We start from the raw sequence: 24,736 nt of genomic DNA on the forward strand, positions 1-24,736 counted from the left end.
ACACACACCTATGTATGTATATGCGCACACGGGAGAAGAGGGGGAGAGAGAGAGGGAGAGAAATAGTAGTAGCCAATATTTACTGAGGACTCTCAAAATGCTAAAGTTCTAGAATTACTTGTCAATATTTAAAGTGTCACCGCAAAAGTCCTGTTTAAAAGTTGGCACAAGTGGCTTATGTTTAAATTCTGAACTTCACACAGACATTTCAGCCTGCTTTAGAAGCGGGTTCCAATTTAAGCTCCATATTGACCTAACAGCTAACCTGCCTAAACCTCATTTTTCTGATCTCGAAAATGGGACAATATTCTGTATCTCTCAGGGAAGTTGGGAGCATTAAATATATATATTTTTTAACATTTGAAAACGGTTGTCAAGGTGCCTAGAACACAGTGGGTGCTTTAAGAGAGCTGGTTCCCTTCCTGTGTCCTGTGTGTTATTTGTTATTAAACTTAGAAATGAAAGAAAATCAGCCTGTCCTGTGGACCTGGCCCTGAGTTTCAGATTTGTTTTAATGAAGGGAAATAAGCACCTGTTCACCTTCTTTCCAAAAAATGCAACAACTACGCTTGAAATATCAAAACGCCATTTCGAAGGGCTCATCCCCGTGGAACAGCCCCCCTACTCCCTTTCCCCAAATATCACACCCAGAAAGAAGGGTTGTAAATAATTCTGTTCTTCAAACTTAGGAAGAGTAAAAATGCATTTCTATAGCTATACTCGTAAATTCAACTTACTTTTCTTACTCAGGGTTCAGGCGGGTTAAGATACTTCAACGACTACCATTCTTGTAGAAAGAACCTTCAACTGTGGATTTTGCAGGTACCTACCAACTGCATTGGTAGTAACTGAAGTTACTATCAGTTTGCAGTGCGTTCTGGAGATGGCTTTGTGACAATGCCATCTGGGCAGCACTTTTGAAGGCTCCAGCCAAGGGTAGCAAATGGATAGCCCTCAGTTCCCCTCTTCCCACCTTGCCTGTCCACAGCAGGCATGACTAATCAATCCTAGCACTTTCTCCCTATGAATCTAGACTTGGCACTGGAAGATTTCTCAAAACAAGTTTCCAGGCAGGCAGCCACCACCAACTGATCAGAGTTCCCTTGTGAGTTGAAACCACCCCCAGACTAGGCTAAAGGTTACCTTTGAATTACTTACGAAAAAAGGGGGGCAGAAGGGGTGTGCGCTTGCTGAAAAATTAATAGTCTTAGCGTCATTCTAATGGGATTATTTACCCTACTTATGAGACCAAACTTCCCAGGCATTTCATTACCATTCATTTAGATATAAATACCTGTAAAACTACTTATAAATCATTCTTATCTCTTCATTAATAAGAACTTCTTAAGAGCCATTATGAGAAATACTCTTGGCCGGTACAAATTGCTGTATGTTGGTATAATTAATAAAAGTGTACATCTTTATGCATAGCCTATAATTCGGGCTCTTTAGTAATTACATTGAAATGAAGTCTTATTATATTTCAATTTCATTTTCTATAGTAGTGGATACATGGACGCCCACCCCAGTGCAGACCTGGGGTATCTTTCACGCAGATGAGCCTCTGTTTTTATAGGCAGTGTAAAGATGTACCTAGAACTGATTTCTTCAAAACAAGCACCCGTGAAACAAACGTCTGATTCTTTGGCCAGTGTGCATCAGCAGCAAAACAAACAGGCCATTATATTTGTGGCAAAGAATGAGATCGCAAAGTCAATGAGGAACAAGGCACATTATCAGCTGGTCTACATTGTAAAACAATGGCACAAAAGGGCTGTTAATACACGAAAAAGCCAAAGTTTCATGGTTCTCAGTGAACTTCAAGGGTTCGTGGGACCATCCTGAATATAAGTTGACTTGTCTCTATTAGTTTCCAGATTTTTCTTAGCTTTCCTGATCATGTTCAGTTTGGCAGTACTATTGGGCACTGGTGCCCTTTTCCCTGTGTATCCCTCAATTTGTTGCTTTCGAAATTACAGCCGTGTTTACTCAGGAGAGCTGAAAAAAAAAGTCACGCAGGCAAACTTCAATTCATTACAAAGATCTTCACAAGTGGGGTTTTCCTTGGGGCGTGTGGTAATATTTGAAACAAACTGAACAGAACTAAATAATCACATTGGAATTTTACAGGCATTTCTATGACCTAATCCTGTAAATCAGCCTTTAAACTATGAGGAATTTTGAAACCGCCATGATCCGATGTCATGTGAGATGAATTGTATTTTTATTTCGTCATTTTAGCCAGCGGGGAGGGCAAAATACTATCCACGCTGTGGCCAAGAGAAGGGTGTGGTTCTCTTTCCTGCCTTTTTGATGCTGTGGGAGACAGAGATGTAAAGAGAACAGGCAGGGATCTTCAGAGAAGTTTGCACTCTAACCCCCCTTTTTTTTTCTTGCTGCTTCTGATGAATGATAACAAAACAAGATCTATGATGGAGGATAAAAAATCTCCCTAAATATCCAGCCGTAGCCATGCTGAATAACACAGTTTTGCTTCTGTGCGTACATATTATGCTGTTTGCTGGCAAATTAAATCTTTTTTTTTTTTTTTTTAAATTTTTTTTTTTTTTCCAACGTTTATTTATTTTTGGGACAGAGAGAGACAGAGCATGAACGGGCGAGGGGCAGAGAGAGAGGGAGACACAGAATCGGAAACAGGCTCCAGGCTCTGAGCCATCAGCCCAGAGCCCGACGCGGGGCTCGAACTCACGGACCGCGAGATCGTGACCTGGCTGAAGTCGGACGCTTAACCGACTGCGCCACCCAGGCGCCCCGCTGGCAAATTAAATCTTAATTCATGTGTTTTTCCCTTGAAGGGTAGGGAGGAAAAAAGCAAAAAAAAAAAACCCCAAAAAACCAAAAAAACACAAAAAACACAAAAACCAAGAAAACAAAAAAAGCCCTAACTGCCTATTAGTTTTAGTTTACAGATGAGACTTGATAAGCCTCAGAAGCCGCTAATTAGAAGGCACATGCTAATTAGAAGGAGATTGTGACACCCTTCGCCCCTTTCTTTGCTTGCTGTTGTCTGGAGCATCTCCACTGCCTTGAGAGCCGCTCACCCTCCCGGCCCATGGTGCCCCCCTCTACTCTAGTCCTTATGTCCTTGGAGTTGATCTTGTTGCTGTTGTGCCTCACCAGAACATGATTTAAGGACCCCAATTTTTCATCCTCCAGAGTCAACTGAAAATCCATCTACCTAAACCGCAGCGGAACCTGAGATGTTCAAGAAGCACAGTGCACTTTCTGGAGGGCTTTCTTTCCTACATTCACCGCGCACGCCCGCCACTGGCCACTGCCGCAGACAGTCACCTGGGGGAGGACGGAGGGAGGATGCCTGAAGCATACCATAGCTCTGGGGGTTGAGGCAGAGGCGGGGAAGAGAGCACGATGGACGCTCCTTCACGGGAGCACATCGCTGGGCCCCATGTCCAGCGTGGAGCCCTACTTGGGCCTGCACTTTGCCTTCTGTGGGCACTGCTTTCAGAGATGACGTCAATAGAAAGGACTCCATGATACATGCCACTTACAGTAGCATCCCCACAAATCCAAGCTCAACTGTACTCAAACTGTCAATCAGGCAACACAAAGGAGGAAAAAAAAACCCCACAAGTCCCGATCATTCCAAGCTTTTAAACAATGCATAGGTGCCCCCCCCCCTCACCCCAGGGGCTCAGTCGTGCCAGGGAAATTTCCATTTCTTATGATGTTTAATGAAATGAATGCTCTTCTTCTAGATCCTAAAGTCTTTGGGGGCTGGGAACGTCATGCCTGTTTCTGTGTTCCCCATGAAGCACCAGGCCACACCAGGCTGTACCCTAGAGAATCGAAAGCTCATGGTCAGGATTGTATTTTGGATAGAAGCTGGCAGGTAGCAAGACTGTTGATGCCACCATTGTCTAGCTGAGACGCCTGCATGTAAAACCTGTCTGAGCCCAGCAAGAAGCCTTGTCCCAGTTGGCCTGGCCCACCCCAGGAAGCCAAAAAGGGCCCCAGAGAGGAGTGGGTCTGCCAGGCTGAGCCTCAGCTGCCTGATGGAGCCTGAAGAATGAATGAGCTTTACCCAAAAAAGTATCCAAACATTTGAGCCAAGTGCCTGCTCCCCACCTTCTCCTAGATCCATATACCTTAAAGCACAAACAAGAGCATATGGAATCACCTTTTGGGTCCCCAAGGACACATCTTGTGATAGAAGTTTCTAGAAGTCTAAGAATGTGGATAGTTTTGCTAAAATCCTACCGGTTTCACTGCAGCCAACCCTGGCTTGAGAAAGACACTCTCCAGGTTGTGGGAACACAGGCCCGGCCTTGCCTTGTAGCTTCAGGAGGCATCGGACGTGTCCTGAATCAGGCAATTTCCTTTCTGTGGAACCCCATGTGTGCACACAATACGAGCTCATTTCCTCCTATTGGCTTTTGTTTGAACAGTTTCCTCTGATACGGGATGTCTTCCGCTCTCCTTGGCTGTTACCTAAATCCAGGCATCCTTCTCAATTCAAGACCCACTCCAATGGGAATTCGGCCCGACCGGCCACATTCTGATGGCCTCTCCCTCCCTCCTGCCTTAGATTAATCGTTAAGTGTCTGGGGCCCCCAACCCAAACAGGGCGAGTCTCAGGGGTCCCCCACTGGCTTTCGCAGTGAGTGCCTGTGTGCGTGCACACGTGTGTCCTAACTCCTCACGGCGATCGCTGGCTACCCATCAACTTTGTTTTGCTTGCTTTATGGAGCATCAGTGCACCAGCAGACGGCTGGATTTTAATCAATGCTTTCTGAGCAGAGGGAATGAGCATTTTGAAAATGATTCACAATGGATTTGAAGATTTGCAGATATCCCTTGATTTGGAAACATTTAGAAATCTTCCCCAACTGCAAGCTGACACGGAGACTTTCCATTTTGTACTCCCTCCTCTATTTTTGAATTTCTTTTTCACTCTTCTGTCCTTAGGTTTTCCCGTGGGCCGATCAAATCAACGGACTCCACACCACCCTTCTTTCCTCTGTGTTTGTGTGTGACCCAAATCTCATGACCCGGGGCACCAGCAAGCACCTAACTTGTGAAAGCATCTCTGCTGTCGAAGGGTTCTCGTGGGGGGAAAACAGGACATGCCACATCGAGTCTTCCAGCACAGGCAACTGGGTCACTAGGGCCAGGAAGGAAGGAACGCATGGTTGCAGGAAACACCTTGCAGCAAATCCTTGCTTATTTGTTCTCTAAGCAACAAAGGGCCAACCTTTCTCCGGGGACCAGAAGGCCAGGACGGACTGGCAGATGTCAGGAGTGTTTCTTGGCCCCCGAGGAAATCCATTCATTTATTCATTCACTTCCAAAAGTTTAAGTTCAGGAGTTTGGTCCCAATGTGAGCCAGTTACCATCTGCTCGAATGACCTAAAAATGGCCCGAGTGGGGACAGAATCAATTTTATCTGCCGAAACAGCTCAAGGCATGGGCTGTCACAGGGCCAGGTCAAGTGCTCCATTTTCACACACGCACTGTATGAAGCTTTCTGAATGTGGCCTGGTCCTCCTGTTGTCAAAAGCAACCGCACTCCTCTGGTTTAGGGAAATATGCCTCACTGTCTTACCATCCCTACCAAACGTAAGTGTGCCCAGAAGTCCGGCCTAAAATGATTTTGAGGAACAGCCTTCTTGCATTTTGTGGCAAAACCGGTAATGCTTTGTGAGCGATACAAGACTGTAAGAAATTGCAGAAACAGTCACGATGGAGTCGCTGCTCCTTCTGGAATTGTCTAGAAGGTCCGCAGTGTTCCTTGGGGACCATTCCCCAGTAGCTTCGTGTTGGGTCAAAGAAATACAGCCAAAATTATGTGTTGTTTATTCTGTGCAGGATAGAAAGTTCTTGGCATCGGTGATCCCCTTTAAGCCTAATCGTCACCCAGAGAAGTATTATTAAGTACATTTTTTCAAAAAGTTGAGATTCAGGTACAAGTTAAACTTTGCCTGAAACGGAGCCTGTAGTCTGTGAAACAACCGGGATCTGAGTACAGGGTTTAAATGGTCTCTTTAACCCCTGGGCCCAGAGGTCTATTAGTCATTTGTGTTCACATCACTCTGTTTCTGTAATAAATGTAGATTCCTGGGCCCTGTCCCACACATCTCAAGTGAGCATCTCAGGGGCCACGGCCTAGGAATCTGTCACCTGCTTTTTAAACAAGCTTCCGGAGAATTTGTGCAGCCAATGAAGCCGGCGTTTGGAGTAACTGGTAAGGGCTTTGAAATGGGTTGGGAAGGAAACCACACTTCTTTCTTCTCTAGGAGCTGGAGGTGGGTGGGGCAGCGAACGCGGAAGAGAAATAGGACCTTGTCCTATGGCTGTAGGAGCTCATTCTGGCCTCGACTGGGGGCATGCCTGTCCTTCACTTAGTTTTCAAGTGGCCCTCAAGGGTAAATCAATAGGCCAATCCATCCTGTGAGATGTGCTGGATACACTGTGCAACTGAACGTCAGCAGAAGTATGCGTCCTACAGCAATTAAGCAACTAAAACGTCCTGTGAAAGTTAAGGGGCTCCAAATCCCTCCTCCATTTGTGTGTTTTGTTCTAAGTCTCTGACCGCCCATTGCCTTCATCAACTAACTACTCTGAGGCTTAAATGCAAAAAAACAACCCTTGGCCGAAGGGGCTGGGGCTTAGCTGGCCTCTCTTTCAGTACTAAAGTACAGCTACACAGACATGTGTGCAGTCTCCTGGGGGCAGAACACATACCCTCTTCATCCGGAATAGAAACTTCTGGGTGCATTTGGGTGGAGGATGGACTGTGAGTTTCTGTAAGTATGACTCACAGCTAATAATCATCTATACAAATGCCTGTCTTACTAATAAAACACTTCAATCATTCCACTGCATTCCATGCACATTTAGTGAACATCTACTACCTACCAGGTTCAAGTTGAAAATGCATGGGGGAGTGGGATGATAAGGAAGCTTTACAAGTGGCATCTATATTGGCAGGTTGTTATTTAGGGGAAGAGTGCCAGGCCCGTGATTATCCTTTTGCTGACCCGAAGCAAAATGAGGGGAAAAGCTAAGGAAAATGATAAAAAGACAGAAGAACAACAAAAAGCTTCGACGTAACACTTTGGAAAGAAGCCACAGTCGAGCAGGTGCCATGTCATAGAGAAGCCTGCAATGAGGTAAAGCCTATCTCTCACTAATAACTGGGGATCGATGCCGTATGTCGGTAACCCCACTACAGTTACTTTGAATAGAGCAGGATACATTTCAAAGCAAAGGCTTCTGGGACTCTCCCTGGAGAAGCATTTGGTCCTCAACTTACTCCTTTCTTCCAATTTATCGGATGTTTTTCACCTTTCCTGTTAGAGCAGAATCAGACCTGTTCCCACAAAGTTTCAAAAACCGGGTGGTTTCATCCTATCCATCACTCTGCCAGCCTAGTCAACCTCCCTTCAGTCCTACACGGTCTCACCTTAGCCCTGATTCCTCTCCGGCTTCCCTCCGTCATCCCTTCGACTGCTTTAAATATCTCACTCCCTCTGAATGATTTCACCTCCACTGTCCTGGCACCTTGCCTTTCAGCCTCCCAGTCACCACCCTCCAGCTGTCTCCCAAAGGTCAGGGTGCCGTCTTAACTTCCGCACGTCAAGGTACCAGACTGAGTCCTCATTGTCACTGAACTTTCTTTCTTTCCCATTAGCACTTGGTTTTAGGAGAACCAAATACTCATCCATATCACATCACCCGCCCACGTTATTTCTAGGACATAGTGAACAGCATGATTGCTTCTCACAGATCCAAGGGCATTGAGAGACGCCCTGAGGCCCACACACCTGTCCCAAGAACACCTGCTGTCTCTGCAAGGCTCTTTGCTTTCAGATTCCCTGCCACCGGGAGTGTGCCTAGGAGATCCCCTCAAATGTAAGTGCTCCCCAAGGCTGTGCCATCAACCATTTTCTAGTTCTCTGAGGGAACCCCTTAGCTATCTCAAACTCCTTTATGATTTCAAATTCCACTCCTCTGTGGATGAGTCCCCAGTGGACTCCCAGCTCTGCACTCTATGGAAGCCCAGACCTATACTTCCATGACAACATTCCAACTTCAAACTTCCAGTGACCAGAACCAATCTCATTATCTTTCCCCATCCTCCTGCATGTGTCTGTCTCCGGTGTCATGAATGTTTCTGTCACTGAAGTTCATGGTCTCCGGGTCATCCCGGACTTCCCTCCCTTTCCCTTGGCTTCCAAGGGTCCTGCCCCAGCACCTGGGAAGCCACTCCTGTATGAGTGCATGACCCCCGCCGGATCCTTGTCACCTGCTCTCTCCTCCATGACTTCCTGGGTGCCCACAGCTCTCAGCTCTAAGCTGTACTCACAGAATTATCTCCCCAAGCAGTGTCTGACGTCTCCCCCGGGCTCCCCCACTCACCTGCTCACAAACATTTGGTGGCTCTCCGCCGTACTTGGAATAAAGTTCAAAATTCAAAGTTTGGCATTCAGGGTCCTCCACAATTGAGGCATAATCATGCCAAACATTTTAGCTGTGCTCCCATGAATACTCTCTGGATTCTGCCCTACTCTCCAGAGAAACCCGCATGGGTGCTTTCCTTCACAGGCCGCGTCAGAGGCTGCCTCCTCCAAGAAGACTTCCCTGCTTCACCTGCACAGCAGGAGTCTACTGACAAGGAACCTTATACCTCCCTTGTGGCACGAATTACCTTCACCGTTGCGGTTTATTTATACATCTTATCTGTCGCACCAGAGAACAAATTCCATGACAGGAAAGGAAATGAGGAAAATTTAAGACATATTTCCTCAACCTATCACAGGGTACTTTTTTTTTTTTCTGCAAATTTTTCTTTTGTCAAGAAAACTTCACTAAATAGAATGTGTTTGCCCCGGCAGAACAAGTAAAGATTAAGTGAATGATGATCAGCCTGTTGACACAGGGCTTTCGCTGTGTGCAGGGGCACTTCTGGTATCTCGTGGCCCCAAATCTAAACAAAAATCCTGAAACACGGAATGATCACCTTGATCGACTGGGCCAATCAGGAGATCAAAGTTCCAAGGGACTTGTGACTTTTGTTCATCCTAAGTAGGGGAAGCCAGGATTCAAACCCCTGTGGATGGCCCGCAAGCTTTACATTCTTGCCATCCTTAGTCACTCTTATTTATTTTTTGAGACCTGCACTCCCTTGACTTATACGCACTCCCACAAATCTAGGGTTACACGGGAAGAAAGGGCAAATGGTGCGGCCATCTGCGGTCCTCACACAGTTCCTTCCCTCCACTGGTCTTGTTTGCCAAATAGGATTAAAAAAAGAACCCCAAAACACTTTAAGCACGACTTGCACGTGTTTGTAAGACATAAAACATAAGCACAGGAGGAGAAAAGGACATGCTTTGTAAACCATACCAAAGTGGCACTATTATTATGGTTATTATTTGATGTGGATGATGATGATCTCCTTTTCAAGTCTGAATGTGAAGCATGAACTTCCCCCTGGCCCGGGGGTAGGATGCGATGGTGCTTCAGGGACCTCACTAGTCGTGGGAACAGAGCCCACTGCTAGAGCCCAGAAAGAGGGGAGAACAGATAAGGAGGGGGCGGGGCCGCAGTGAGAAAAGGATATGGGGTGCCGTCCCACCCACTTCCCTTTATCTTACAATACACAGTGCCGGGTAGCCAGCTACACTTTTAAACATTTTATTAAAAACAGAAAGATCAACACATCCTAAGTGTCCAGTCACTGGATTTTCACAAAGTGAACACATCTGTGTGACCCACCCCCAGACTGAGGAATAACGTATTAGCAGGACCCTGAGAACCCCTGTCGCCAAAGGGTAACCCCTCTCTTGAACTAGCTACTACATCTCACTAGCTGGCTACATCTTAAATTAACCCTTTGACTGTTGTGGAGAGGACGGCAGTGGGTTCTTGGAGAAGCCCTGTCTGGCAGCAATTGCCATTTCAAAGCAGGGGGTAAAAAAAGTGTGTGTGTGTGTATGTGTGTGTGTGTGTGTGAGAGAGAGAGAGAGAGAGAGAGAGAGAGAAATTTTGCATGTAGGAGAAAAGTGTTTCTAATTTTCAATCCTGAAAATGTGAGGGGAAGAAGGAAGATGGGAAGAAGGGAAATAAGTCAGTAAATGCAGTCTCTTTCTGCGTCCCCCACTAGAAGCTGAAAGGCTCCAGCGACGTGCCATTTTGAGAAAGGAAGCAAACAGAATGGCCCTTCTCTACCTGCCTCAGCCTCCGGCCGGAACAGATCAGCTCCCGTGCCTGTAGCCTTCAAATATGGGGCTAGGTCGGCGGTGATTATTTGATAGCACAGTGTTCACTAGAAGCCTGATATTCTGTGGAACATATGGTTTTGATTTTGGTGGGGTTTTTTTTTTTTTCTGTTTTTAGCCAGTGAGCAAGATGGAGAGTGTCACAAACCTAACTCCAGAAGGTGCTGGGATTTGCCAAACTGTAAAGGGAAACTAACGCCCGAGCCCGTGTCCCTCCCGCTTTCGCAGCTCGGGGGGGGGCCCTCGGGGGAGACACAGAGGGCCAGGATGGAACTGCACTGACCGGATCTACGACAGAGACTCCCTACCGTTGACAAAGCACAGAGCCCAAGTCGTGGGGCTTCCCACGACTCTCTGCACTAATTGTCAGCCTGGAAGGAAGAGATCAGAACATCAAATAAAAATCCACAGGCACACAACCATTAACTCAAGACCCAACATGTATCTGGCTAAGAAGACTAATGCTGACTCTGGTTTCCACCATGTTTTAAGCAGCAACATTCTCCAACTTCCCATCTTGGGTTATCAGCTGCCAACATTTCCCAAAATAAGCACTCCTCTCAGTTACGTTCTCTGATCAATTATTTAGCACGGTCTGGGCGATACGACATCAATCTTACCCCGAGGGGGAAGAAATTTATGCTCCCTCGTGGTCAGCTAGAAAACTTGTAGTTTTAATTAAAAAGGCACATTTTCAGCATGGACGAGAGTGCTGGCTGGGTTTATGGACATTAGTAAGACTAGTAGTAAAGAGAGGAAAAAAAAAAGGCAGAGTCGAGGCCTGGGGATCTTTAGGTTAAATATCAACCTGGGAATTTTCCTAAGAGAATCTGGAAGGCTTTTCTCACTTCATGTTTGAGAGCCCTTGAACAGGCTTTTCTCTAGATGAAAACCTGGCCAGCTAGTCGGGAAACAGTTGACCAGCCCTTCCTTTGTTTGCACAGGGTGTCCCTGAGTAGGCCCCAGGCGGAACTGAAGGAGAAAATCCTTCCTGGTTTCTCCCTCTCTGAGGAAGGAGGACAGGTTAGTGCAGCTCGCTGTCGACTGGAGCTGGGATTAATTAGTTCCTTCGGTGACCTTGGCATCTGCTGATGGCGGAATATGTCTCCAAGCTGTGGAGGGGCTGTGCTCAGCCACGGAGGGACTCAGGAGGACCAAGAGCCACGGTGACAACGATCACCATTTTGTTGAGTCCCAAACCAGAAACAACACAACAAAAGAACACCCCGAACAAGTGCTTTAGGTCTAAAAGCCGCTTTAGTGTGGTATTCAAATTGTGTGGATTATCTGTCTGTGTCTGTATACACACTAATCTAGATCTGTTGTTGTGTGTGTACATATCAATGTATATATCTCTGTGCATATATCTATCTGTGTATGTATATTAACCTAAATACATAATATATATTAACCTAAATCTCTACCTAACTTTATCTGTATATACAAATATTTATCTGTAACTATCTACATATATTAATCTAAATCTGGGTCTACAGCTCTATATCTGTTTATGTATATTAATGTCTTTCTCTACCTGTCTCCATACATATATATCCATCTAAATCAATCTGTCTATCCATCATCCTATGGGTGGTTTTGCAAGTCAATGCCCAGCATCTTGCCAGGTATTTCCAAAGGCGTCTATAGCCTCTTGTTGGGATTGACAAAAATTTTAAGCATCCCACGCCATTGGGGAAGATGTCTGACCTTCCTCACTTCACCTGCACAGAGCTGAGGGAACACGGCGTGCCCCACCCCTTTCTCTAACACAGCTGGTTCAAGGTTCAAGTAGGATGGCAATGTGGGTCAATGTGAGAAACTCAGAGCGACCCAAGAGAAACTCAGAGCAGGCTAAGTTGCATAAATAAATGTATTACATCCTAAATAAGGGAGCTGCCAGCTGCTCCTATGAGAGGCAGCCTGATTGCCATCTTTCAATGCATGAAGAGACTCACCCACTGAAGAAGCATCTGGGTCACTCCAAAGGCCCAAACGAGGGCCGGAGAGTGAAGGTCACTGGAGTCACATTTCGTCTCAGCACAAGGCTGAATTTTACAACAGAATGTTGTAGTTCGTAAGCACTCTGGGGCAGTGATTGTCCAGTCAACAGAGGGGAAAGAAGCCATGAGAACCTGGGTAGCAGGGCTGTGGTAGGGGGTAGACATGAGCTGTGCTAGATAATCCCTCCAATTCTTCCCAATTTGGGATTGCCTCTGATCTTCACCTTATGTTTGTGGGTTTTGTAAATCGGGAGGAGGGGCTGTTAGGGTCTCGCGCGTGTGAGGAGCCCCTCCTGAGGCCCCGAGGCGTCTCCCCAAGCTCCCGCAGCCGCAACACCTGAGCACCAGCGGAACAGAGAGGTGCAGGTGAGCAGATCACAGGGAGTAAGGAGTTAAGGAGACCAAAGTTCTTGGTGGGTCCCTGCAGCCCCAGAGGCAGCTAGTTCCCTTTGATCCTGACTCTTAATTGCAGCCTACTAGCAAACAGGGAACTTGAAAGAAAAGAAACAGGGGAACTCTGGAGATAGGGTTTGTTTTGTTTCCTGAGGGGATGGTCTTTGTGATGGCTGCCAGGAAGCTGATACTGTAGGGTTGGAAGGATGGGCTTCCTAAGGGGGCAAATAAATAGACCTTTCTATCAGCTAAGAGCCAGGTGTGAGTGGAACCCCAGGAGCAGTGGGCAACTACGTGTGCCCGTTAGCAGGGGTGCCCGGGAGAGATGCCTCGGCAGAGAGAAGAGCAAGAGAAAAGAGACGATGGGCTGGCTCAGGAGCAGGCCAAGCAAGAAACAGGATGGTGGGTACACGCACTAGAAACAAGCAGCACGGGCCTCGGCAGAGGATGGGAGACACTCGTGTGAGAGAAGAGGGAAGGCGGGGGACAAGAAAAGCAGTTTCTAAGAACTTTCACAGAGCACAGCAGAGCCACAACACAACACATCTCCCTCCTGTACATGCCCCACAGCCGATAATGGGCTTTTACATATGTTATCTATTTAAGGTATCAATAAGTTGACGTCTTTAGGTCTTTAAGCTTCTTACACACACACACACACACACACACACACACACACACACACACAAGATTCAAGAGTAAAGAAAAGGCCAACTAATGACAACAAATAACGGAGAGAAGGCTCTGGCCATCCCTGGCGATTTATCAGGTCCCTTTGGGAAGGGGAGCTCCTGGCTGAAACTGAACTCATGCCCGAACAGTATGCCAGTAATTGCTTGTTTGTGGTCTGTCTTACACACAAGTGTAAGTGGAGTGAATTCGGCTAGCAGTATATGCAAATGTAAAACAAGTTTTTCTAAAGCAAACCCCCAAGGAAGCACCTTTGGAAAAGGTCGGGGCCTTTGGAGACCACCGACTGGGGTTTCACCGCTTGCTCTGTCACTTGTTAGTGTGTGACCCTCGCAAGTAACTCAGCTCCCGGGACTTTATTTTCTTCATAAAAATTCTTCATGGGTCAATGTCCACAAAGCTCCCAGCAGAGGGCTTGGCATAGAGTAGGCCCTCAATATACTCAACCCACACTCGTTTCCCTTCATTCTTGAAAGGCTATTGGTTAAATTAAAAATGCAAGAAAACACCAGCCATCTGTGTGTGAACTGAACCAGCATCTGGGCAGGGAAGACTTCCTCCAAATCAGTTTAGCTTGACTCGGCCCAGGAAAGAGGGGCCACGTGCAGATGGACAGGAAAATGAAGCATTCGAGGGAGGAAAGACAGATGGACACAAGAGAAGGTGTAAGACTTGTGACAAGATACAAAGCTGTCCACAATCAGGCCTGGACGTTTCCCTTAAGCCACCACCTTAGACAGCTATCATTTCTAAAACTGTCTTCACTTCTACTGCAAAACATTAAAAGTAGCATTTTTAAACAGATGCGATCTTCATCACCTTTAACACGTCCTCTCTATTCTTCATATTCTTTGGAGAGAATAAGGGAAGAATGACATTCTCTGCACCATGAAGGGAGATGATGAGTTGGTCAGAGTTCCACTACGAGCATGGGGAGACATCCACAGACCAGCTGTCTAAAGCACAGAACTCCTGGAAACAGCCCAAGGCCCTGCCTTTCACCCTTGACTACAGAGGCTTTGGGGCAAGGCCCACGGCATAAGTCAGTTCACCCTCGCCCCACTCTGAGCCTGAGCAGTTTGGAAAAGCTTACTGTGTCAGGGAGGTAGGTCCTGGCTCCCAGCCCCAGAGAGCACTCCTTGAAAATCACGCCAGACGCAGTGGTCTGCCGCCATCTACATTTATGTTAGCAAAACTGCCATTGTGCTCTAGAGCTTTGCTGATGAGCAGCGTGTTCATCGTCCGGGAGCTTGTTAGAAATGCAGACTCTCAGGCCCCACTCCAAATCTGTTGAATCAGAATCTCATTTTTAATAAGATTCCCGGCTGATTCCCTATGCACGTGGAAGTCTGAGAAGTGGTGCTATGGTTTACGTACTGCGGGGGTCTGCTATGAGGACAGCAACCGTTTACCCACTTTGAGTGCTTTTCTCATTTTCTCGAGCTCCTAATGGCTGGGTTCGGCAGAGACCTGCTGGATTCAAGAATAAACAGACCTCTGGGTCTGTGAGAATAGGATGACCGGTGTCCAGAGAAATCTCCAATCGCCCTGGAATTAACATTCAAACCAATGACACCACCCCAAAAGGTGTATTTCAAGATACAGACGCTGAAGTCTTGATAGTTGCTGGTTTTAAGTGTTTTCTTCTGGTTATTACTGAAAATCTATTTTTTAAAAAAAGGCTACCATATATATATGAAAAATGCAGCAGGAAGATCTCCCTATCCATCCAGTATCCTGCGACTCTCACCATTACAGTGAACCAATATTTGCCTTCAAGAGGGCCATGGCTTGAGCACTCATGCCAAAGAGGGTCAACCATGCGCAGCGGGATAATGCAGTGTGGGAAGCCGCACTGTCATCCCGTGGAACCACAGAGACTGCGGTACGGTGCTTAAGAGTCTTGGAACTCACTTTTTGGTTGACAATTTTGCTCTTTTGTGGCTGTTTATTTTCCCGATTCTTTGCTAGCATTTCTGCTCTTCTAGGTCTCTGGCAGTCCTCTCCCAAGGCCCATCCTTGGTCATCTGCCTGTCTCCATTTATGGTCCCTTTGCCTTGGAGGTTGTCAGCATCCTTGGCTTGGATTATGACTGCAACACAGGTATGTCTCCATTGACATTTGAAGCCCTGCATCTAAGCTGTTCTCCGTTCCCACATTGTCAGATGTCTATGGAATATCCCACTTGGATGACCCACCATTAGCTAAAACACCACGACCAGAACGCGCCATGCATCATCTTCTTCCATTCCACCACCCCGCTCCTACTGACTGGTTCCTTTTCCCATCCGCCCCTGTTTTCTGTTAGGGTTCCACTGACATTATTCCTGATAACTCCAGTGCCATTTTGGCTCTTATAAGCTCTCACTAGTTTCCATTATTTTCTCTTCAAGGACCTTTTGGATTTGCCCTTTCTCTTCTATCCTCACAATGCTATTCTAAGCCCACTTTTTCCCACATCATACCTAGAATATGGCAAAAGATTTTTTTCCCCCGGTGGCATCATATGTTACAAATTTTCAGATCTCCAGCCCTCTCTTACAAGTTGTAATTGAACACTTTTAAAACACGAGATATGATGTTATAAGTAACAAAATTAAGCTTGACATAGCTCTTCAGGTCTTCCATATTCGGACTTCCCCCACGTTCTATTTCCCCACTAACCCTATTTCCTACTGCTCCCCAACATCTAATCCCTGCTTTCCAGAGACAAGTTTAAGCTTCCGCACTGCCCCCTACATCACATCATGCTGTTTCCTCCTCTGGAGATGACTTTCTTGTCTCTAATTCTGACTCCTGTCCTCTCCAAACTTTGTTGAACAAATACCCCTACCAGAAAAATATCTTTGAGCAGGCACAACTGTCATGAGGTTGTTACTTATTTATAAATGTTACACTTGCATAACAATGCTAATATGTTACATACATTATCCAGCATATGTGAAAATCGACATTTTAAAAGGATGAGCTAAATAATGTAGAAGACACAAGTTCAGCTATTCCTTACCTAGTGAATCATCTTGCCCTAGGTCGGGTGTAGACCTCCCACTTTAGGACCACTGATCTGGACAAAATATATCCATTCAGAGCTACAGGATAGAGCTTCCCTCTATAAAGTTATCTACTACTCCAGCCCAAACAAAGTTCTGCTTGCTTGAGCAACCAGGGCATTTAAAATTACAAGTAGTAAATCACTAATATAATGTATGCTTCACCAATACTTTTTAGTTGATTAATTGAAGTTTGCATCTAGGATGCCAGAAATTTATAGATTTTTCAAATAATTCAATATCTTAATTAAAAACATTACTGTCTTTCCAAAATTGCTTGGGTTGGGCTCTATCCACTGTGCAACATCCATTACAAGAAAACTCCAAGTCAGACTGCAGTGTGACTTCATTTAAAGACTTTTATCTCGGGGCGCCTGGGTGGCTCAGTCGGTTAGGCGGCCGACTTCGGCTCAGGTCATGATCTCGTGGTCTGTGAGTTCGAGCCCCGCGTCGGGCTCTGTGCTGACAGCTCAGAGCCTGGAGCCTGTTTCAGATTCTGTGTCTCCCTCTCTCTGACCCTCCCCCATTCATGCTCTGTCTCTCTCTGTCTCAAAAATCAATAAACGTTAAAAAAAATTAAAAAAAAAAAAGACTTTTATCTCATTGAATATCATGTGCACAGATTCCCATAGCTTTGAGGACTAGCTTTTCTGCTTTTTTTGGCTACTGAAAAAAAAAAAAAATCTTTGAACACATTGGTTAACCTCACTCAAGTTCAGTTTTTGTTTAAATTATAAAACAGGAACAAGAAGGAAATGTTGTGACCATTAAAGAGATGATAAAAACTGAAGGGATACGTACCTGTAAGACATCACTGTTATTATCTCACCTAGCACTTTGGTGTCATAATATGAACTGTATCAGGCATATCTAGGATCTCTAAAAACAATTGCCCTCCTACTTCCACCTATTTCTTTCTGAAAATGAATGATTTTTATTTTCTCCTTTTCATTTGCTCAGCTGAAAACACGGTGCTGCCTACCCTGTCAGGGTCTGAGCTTACATACTGGCTCTAGCAAGTATTAGCGATGGGCTCACGGGTGTGTTATTGAACCTTTGGGAACTTCTCTCGTTCTATGGACCATCATTAACTTTGCGGGGAGAGCATTAACGTTGTGATATTCTTCAAAGGCTCAAATTAAATGAGATATGTTGTAAAATATTAATTTCTCCCCCACCCCATTAGCAGGCCTAAGAGGACTCAATGAGAAGCTCTCGTGGGCAAAAGGAATACTTTGAATTTTGGTTTTTCCCACGTGTGTGGGCAATTTACAACCATTAATGAACTTTATGTTCTAGAAGCACCTCCCTGCCATCCATAGCCAAACTTACCTGGCTACTATGTGGCTAGGCTGGTGCACGAACCCAGGATAGGTTTTGTCCCCTGGCACCTTCTGAACAGTCAGAGCTGAGAAAGCAAAGCCAATCAGCCTCTCTTCTTGTTCTGCCTTGGGAACTAGGCTGTCTGCAGTACTGGTTACACGGAATTGTCCAAGAAAGCTTGTGGGGACAGGAGATAGTGACATGTGTACATGCACCAGGGACACTTAGAAGTTTTTCCTGCTTTTCAAAATTCAAGTCACTAACCACGGGCAAAAATAAATGAATAAAAGTTGTTTGTTTGTTTTTTTTAATCCAGTTTATAACTCATCTGTTCCAGGAGCTTTTACCCAGTGCTCTAATTTTAGGCTTCTGGATTTTTTTAAACCCTCTTTTTTGAACTGTTAATTGAGATAAGGTCTGTGAAAGCCCTTTGTAAAGTGTAAGAAACTATACATATGTTAATTATTCTTCTGAAGACATTTGTATGCTGACCTATTCTTATCTTGTTTGTAAGTATCTTGTTCCCCAGCGATCGTGGATTGCAAATGCTTAAGACCCAGGACCTGCAGTGCTGGGTGTTCCTTGCCTCCTCCCTCTGTCCTCTGAGGGGGGCTCACCCACCCCCCCCCCCCAAGCTCGTACAGCAGCCAGCTGCCTGGATGCTCCTAAACCTTAGAACAGCCCATCTGCCTGCCAAGACTCGTAACTAAAAAGACTTCTTTAGGCTCGTTTACGTCCCTCAGTCTCCCACTCAGTTCTCCACAAAGTGAGTCCTTAACCTTGCAGTTTGTCTGCACCCAGAAAATACACAGAGATGTTAGAGTAAAGAAAAAAAAAGAGTAAAAAGAAAGAAAGAAAGAAAGAAAGAAAGAAAGAAAGAAAGAAAGAAAGAAAACAACAAATAAGCAAAGGAAAGCAAAAACTTTGTGTTTAAAAGGAGAAACCTTTTTTTTTTTTTTTTTTTTTTTTTTTTTTTTTTTTTAAGTAACTCTGTTTTTAAGGGGAAAAGCGGGGTAGTTTAATCCTCCAGGGTGGGGAATCAGGTTTCCTTACTGGGACGGGGATGGCGAGATAATTACATCAGGGGCTCCCAGGTACCCCGAGGCTCTGGAGTATGGGAGAGGATCTAGGATTTCCTTTTGGTGACTGGTGTTTAAGGCTTTTTAGATGATGCGTCCATAGTCCCCAGTCACTTTGGGGCTGAATCTCAGCTTGCTGAGACTGGGTGATCGCTCTCAGTGGCCTCTTATTTGGGACTTTTCAGCACATTCTCATAGGTCTATTGCTCATCTTACATCTTTATAGGTTATTTAAACAGCATTTATGCTGAGGAAAGTAACAGAGGTGAGGAAAGTGCATATAGACATTTAAAACTCAAAATCCCTTCCCTTATTCTCCCCCCACCAAACAGCAAGAACGATCTGAAACCTACAATTAATGCCTGATAGTCAAGGTGAAATTAACATTAACCAATACATTTATTAAAGTCTTTAAAACTTACAATTTTGCATCATTTCTTTCTGCCGCTGATTTTGCACATACACTAAGTCAGGTATTAGGTAATTGACTCGTTTTAACTGAATAGCAAAAGCCAGAGAACCCAAGAGGTGTTTAATAAACACTTGTTGACTGATTGATGGAATATACTGACCTAGCATCTTCTAGACAATGCATTCTTTGTCAGAGCGCTAAGGTAAGTCGGTGGGTCCACTTTTATTACCAAGCGTTTCTCCCGCGTCAAGGGGAGCGGGCCAGCTGAAAGTTTGTCCACTGGCCTGTGGCTCAGGTTCACAAAAGAAACCCTGGGGCTTTACCTTTCACACCTGTTTTCACTCTCACAACAGAAGCGGGACTAGCCTCGGCTGCCGAGCCTTCGGAGGCACCGACCTGATGCAGACCCAGCCTTGACGCCACCCTGGACTGCTTACTATGAATGTTATCACAGCTGCAACCCCCAGTTTGCACACAAAACCTAAGAAACAACTGAGCTGAGTAAAAAAAAAACAGGAGAAAAACACTGTATTGTAACTAATTTAAAAGCCCAGCTACGTCTTCCTGACTCGTTCTTCTGAGAGAAACCAACGCGTGAAATATCAAGTCCCTGGCTCCACGCGGCCAAGCGCAACTCCGCCCATCTGGTTCGGTGGACCATTCCAGAAAGGACGCCTGGGCGCATGACCCCTTTGCTTCTCTCTGCAGCCCCTTCCTCTCTTTCCTTGCCAGGTCTTCGGGCAGACTTTGTGAAAGGACCAAAGTCCTTTACCCTGTTCCTCTCTGTCCCTGGGGTTCCGTGCTCACCTGGCCTGACTCTGGACCTACAGCTTTGCCCTGACTTTGCTACTGGCTGATGGTTTACACCCCCACCTTTCTCTAATGCCCCTCGCCTCCACTGCCCCCGCTCTCTCGAGCTGCCAGATTTCTCTGCCTGATATGACACAGTAACTGTTTCTGACCCTGTCAGCTCTCAGGAGCAGCTGTACCCAGAGATATTCAAGGCCCCCAAACTATGTTTTCAACAAACATGCCCCACAGTTTTATCACCTTTCATCAGTCACAATCCTTTACCCCTTGCAACGTTACCAACCTGCTTCTATGCTGACGATACGTTTTGTCGTTTTGGAAAATGTAAACAAATCAATATGCCTTCTGCCCCCATCTTCTCTCATTATCAGTAAGAAAGTGCAGGAGGAAAGGGAGAGGAAGGGCACGAGAGACTGAGCCTGGTCAGTCTATCGTCAGGAATTCTCTCAAACTCAAATCTAAATGCTTTTCTCCCAATTCTCGCTCGGAATCTTGAGTGTCTGATCTTGAATTTCGATGGCGCTCCCCCGAGCGCGGGACTGGCTGGTGGCCATGTGATATTGATTTGTTTTCGCCATAGCAACAGCAAATTAAAACAACTAGCAGAGAGGAGGCAGGCCGGTAACCAGTAAAGCTACATAACCAGTATATTTTGCAAGCGTATTTTCCTCTTTTCCTCATATTCTCTCTCTTATTCAATGTACTCTTGCAAATTTAATGCAAAGTCAAAGCAAAAATAGCACTAAATGCTTTGGGCACTACAAGGCCTACGTCTGAAATAGTCTGGTTGGCACAGCTTCTGGTATATTGCATGAGATCGATGGAGAAAATGCAAACAGCAATGCTCTGAATTCCTTGGAAATTTTGTTTGCTGGTTTAAGGATAAATAGCCCTAGAAAATTGACCTGAGCACACAGTAGAGTGAAGTGTTCTGGAAATATGACTATTTATCTTAATACCCTAAGGCATTTGCCAACCGTTTCATTAATACGGAGGTTTTATCCCTTTGTACTTTAAATAGCTCATTGTGGCAAGAGACAGATGACTTCTTTTTATTTTATTTTATTTTATTTTATTTTTTTATTTTATTTATTTTTTTGGTACAAGGTCAAGGCCTCTCAAAATGAATGCTGGAATTATGAGAGAAAAGTGTAGCAAGTATTACTCCGTTCTATTAAGAGAGAGAAAAACGAAGGTGGGTGACTGCTTACGGCTACAAGAGCAGCTGGAAAGGGAATGTAAACTAGAACCAGGAACTCCCCAGAACTCCGGTCTGTTCGTCTGGAAATTCTCCCTTCAGAGGCCCCACATTAAACGCTATCTTCCCCTGGTCTCTCCGACCCAGGTTACCACCTGTGACACAGATTAACAGCCTGCAGTACCGGACTTCCCTTCCTTCAGCCCGTCTGCACCAGGCATGGTGCTCTTTATGTAAAAGCAGCTGTTCCCACCATCACGGCCAGCCACGAACTTGGTGGCATAACCTTGGTCCTACACAGCGGCTCCGGGGGAACTGGGAATGAGGCCACAGGCACTATCCACCCAGGTGGCAGTACTGGGCTGTGCCAGGCGAAGTTGGGCCAGAAGCAAAGCCCGTGCTCCGCTCCCCACTGCTCTTCGCCAGCACGGCCAGAACCCTGCAGAGAACCTGCTCGGACCCGCCCGACGTGAGGCAGGTAGGAGATGCCCTATTTACGCTGGAGACGGGTTTAGGGTTTAGAAAGGACGGGCTAAAATATGAAGGCATAACTCAAGACCTGCCAAGTGAGAGTCAGAATGTTTCTGGCCAGGACGTAAAGCAATATTCCTCTCCACGAGCCTGAATAAAAGAACACCCAGCAGAAATAGTTGGGGGATGACGTCAGAAGTTCTGGGCTAGTGTCCTGCACTTCTCCTTGAAAGTAAAAACAGTGGGTCTGGAAGAATCTACGTGGCATTGCCCTTATTTAAATGAATATTTGAACTGCTCCTCAGAAAACAGGCAGGATACCTGAAGAAACTTCATCTTATTTAAAGATTATAAGCATGCCCTCCTTTTTTCCCCCCACTTTATTAGCTCCCCAATGCACTTATTACCAAATTAACAAATTGTCTTTCCACTTAACCTTTGTCTTTTAAAAGGACAGTAATGTTTCTCGAAGAGCATTCACGGTAGTAGTGGTTAGGCAAGTCAGATTTTTTTCTTCGCTTCAGTGCTTGCTAACTATTCTAAAAATGTTACACATTTATTGTAAACACATGCTTCCGAGGCCTAACAAAAAAGCACAGTTTCCTCATGCCTGGCAGAAATTTAAAACGGAAAAGGGCAGAAAGAATTCTTTAACAAATATATCATTTCCTTCTCTTGGGCCAAGTGTGTTAAAAATAAATCTCCATCATTTCTCCCTGCTGCTTCTCGGCAAGAAAGTTGATATGGTTCGGCATAGTGAAGACACAGCTTTAAAAGCTAGCCTGCCCTCATTAAATTATTCTGCTGGCTGTGTGTTCTCATTAAAAATGCATAAAGATCAGATAATTGCAGTAAGCATTATTAACCCAGCTTTACTTTTGAATATAATGGTTCCACTTTTAAGCTGGAAACAAAGGCTCAGAAAAAGAAATGTAAACATTGAACTACAGTATCGAAAACTTGTCAGAAAGCTACCTCTTGCTGGCTTGTTAAAAATGTGCTTTTGAAACTCAAAGCCGTGGCATTATAGGGCTAGGTGGGTCCCTAATTTCTAACACATAGACGTATTTTTGGCTAAACATTCAACCGATGGTTATTTACTATGAAGTTTTCCTTTTCTTCTTCATTACGAGTCCGTTTTCAAATAGCAGGATCAACGTAAACTTTATTTATTCGGGAGTGAACCGGGGCAGTAATGAAAATTTTCTAGAACAAGAAAATAAGAACGCTCCCAGGAATTCACAGTTTTTGTTGAGTAATAAAATGGATCTCTTCTTTGAAATAAACACTCGTTTTATGCCTCACCCCAGTCAGGCGGCACAGATTCAAGCTTTTGCCGTTTCTTTCTTTCTTTCTTTCTTTCTTTCTTTTTTTTTTTTTTTTCCTCAAATCAAAATGTTACGTAAAACTCCAGGGTCCCCGGCAAGTGTTACATTTGAATTAGTGGAATCCGGTTTCCCTGGCTTCCCTAAGCAACACACATGGAATGCACCATATACTGCAGCAAACTCTTTAAACATTCAAAAAAAAAAAAAAGGGGGGGGGTGATTCTCTTACCTTGTTTAGCTCTGCCTCTTTTTCCCTTTTACAGTAACCCCGGGAACATCTGGCAGAATCCAGCGGCCGAGGCTTCTCCGCTGCATCATGAGGCAGAAATTTCCATGTAAATAGTCCTCATTCCCTGTGTATTGTACTCTGGGAGCCGTCTGCCGTATCTGGAAAATTTTGCCTTCAGATGATGAAGCAAAGACAGTCTAAACTCTGTTGCTGTAAAGCTGCAGCCCTTCCTCCCCACAAATCCCTCCCAGCCGGGGGCAGCCAATCCCCGGGCAGCTCGTCAGCCCTCCTCGTCCGAAACTGGCTCTTATAGGATGAGTGACACAGCAGCACAGCACTTGCGGTGTGTGAAAACAGTGCGTCCATACTGATGAAAGAGGAATTTCCCTCTCCGAAGAAAGCAATCATAGCACCAAGACAAAGTGGCACATAATTGGCAGAGCCCGGAGAGGGGTAGCTGGAGAAAACACCCTCCAAGACAGCCAGCCCAGAGCCTGGGACTGCGCTGTAAAGACTTTCGACGATACCAACTCCGCAGATTCAAAAAAGAAAACCCAGGTTGTGCAGGAGAAGCTGAAGTCCTTCTCCCATCTGACAAAGCATGGGTTTGGTTTTTGGGTTTTGGTTTTTGAAAAGGGAGAAACAATTCAGCGTCTGCCGTGGAAATTAATACCTGACAGGGAGGGCATTTACAGCTGATTCCTATTAGTGAGGGAGAATGTGTGAGCCCAAGTGCATATTCAAAATCAAAACATGCTTAACCCCCTTGCACACAGTTTTCCTGTAGAACATCTGTTACTGCAGCGGTTAATTACTGTGGCTCGTACAGCTTTCATCTAAGTTTTCCAGCCACTGGGGTCTTCAATTAGGGAATTCTGAACAATAAAATTGATATCTACACATTACCCTTTTGTCCTGCTGGCAGGCCGCGGCGAGACGACTAGGTGTGCTTTCACCTAATCCTAAGGTACCTCAGGTACCATTTGATAAATACAGTGCCTTGGCCCATATCGTCATCAGTGAAGCAGTGGTTACAGGAGGATATTCACAGCTGAACACACACGGCACATGATCCAAGGGGCACCATTGGGTGCCATTCCCCAAAGGTTGTCTAGACGTGCCGAAGTTCCCTGAGATAAAGCAGGAAAAGAGAAACAGAAAGTTTAGTATGGGTTATTTATTCTTCCCCCCAGTCAACAGTGCTCCTGCAAGCTCTGAAAAAACTCATATGGCATTTGGAAAACACAAAAAGAAGCATACATTTTCCTTCCACTTAAACACAACATTCTGAATTTAAAAAATGAAGTGTCATGATTCCAAGACCAGACCAAAGCAGGAACAAAGCCCCATTCATCCGGAAGGTTGAACCAACGCACTATTGTTTATAAGCAACTGTTCAGTGCATCTGTAATGAAGTACCAGTTGGGGTGGGATGTAATGGTTTCCCTTGATTTTGCTAACTGCAGTTTAAAAACACAGCATTTCCTGGGA

At 45.3% G+C, this 24,736-nt stretch overlaps 1 protein-coding gene across 8 annotated transcripts in view; it reads right to left on the reverse strand.

Annotated features, from left to right (window-relative positions):
* Positions 1-23,464, reverse strand: part of MBNL2 (muscleblind like splicing regulator 2) — a 159,030-nt gene extending 135,566 nt beyond the window's left edge. For 4 of the 8 annotated variants that reach the window (XM_025924569.2, XM_086709293.1, XM_086709273.1 and 1 more), the window contains exon 1: positions 23,246-23,463. The gene's annotated coding sequence lies outside the window, so the exon portion shown is untranslated. Of the gene's footprint in view, positions 1-23,245 lie in introns of all 8 variants that reach the window. The other 4 variants (XM_086709259.1, XM_086709265.1, XM_025924568.2 and 1 more) reach the window with 2 other exon arrangements.
* Between the last annotated feature and the right edge of the window lie 1,272 nt (positions 23,465-24,736).

Source organism: Puma concolor, chromosome A1 (genome assembly GCF_028749965.1).
Source record: "Puma concolor isolate L17-30 chromosome A1, mPumCon1.1.hap2, whole genome shotgun sequence".
Lineage (NCBI taxonomy): Eukaryota > Metazoa > Chordata > Mammalia > Carnivora > Felidae > Puma > Puma concolor.